This window comes from Sinocyclocheilus grahami, unplaced genomic scaffold (genome assembly GCF_001515645.1).
Source record: "Sinocyclocheilus grahami isolate Dianchi unplaced genomic scaffold, SAMN03320097.WGS_v1.1 scaffold87.1, whole genome shotgun sequence".
NCBI lineage: Eukaryota > Metazoa > Chordata > Actinopteri > Cypriniformes > Cyprinidae > Sinocyclocheilus > Sinocyclocheilus grahami.
In genome coordinates this window covers 462,287-462,705 of record NW_015505266.1, presented here as the reverse complement: position 1 = coordinate 462,705, position 419 = coordinate 462,287, and positions in this window count along the sequence as shown.

The window sequence follows — 419 nt, the reverse complement described above, 5'->3', positions numbered from 1 at the left end:
TTTTACATTTCAAACGGCAGTGATGGTGATTCTGTTTAAAGAAAGTGTCGACAATTTTCCCATTTTGAGATTTTTTCCTTTGAGGGTCTAAAATGCAACCGCATTTCTATAACAATGACTGTCACACAATTTCCACAATTATGTCATGAGTCCCACTGACTTTCTGTAGCAACAAGTTTAAATGCACATGCAAGATTTTAAGCACAAAATGGCTGTCAATGTAGGAAAAAGGGTTACATTTTTGATCATGCAACCTTTGTTAAAGCATTAGGGGAAACCACTGTCATTTGCGGTTCCTTTTCAGATTGTATTATATTGTTTCAGGTGACATTGTTTTTTGAGATGCAGCCTATTTGTTTAACGGCTACACATTTTGTAAATGTTTAACTGTTGTTTTATATGTTTTTATGTTTAAAAGA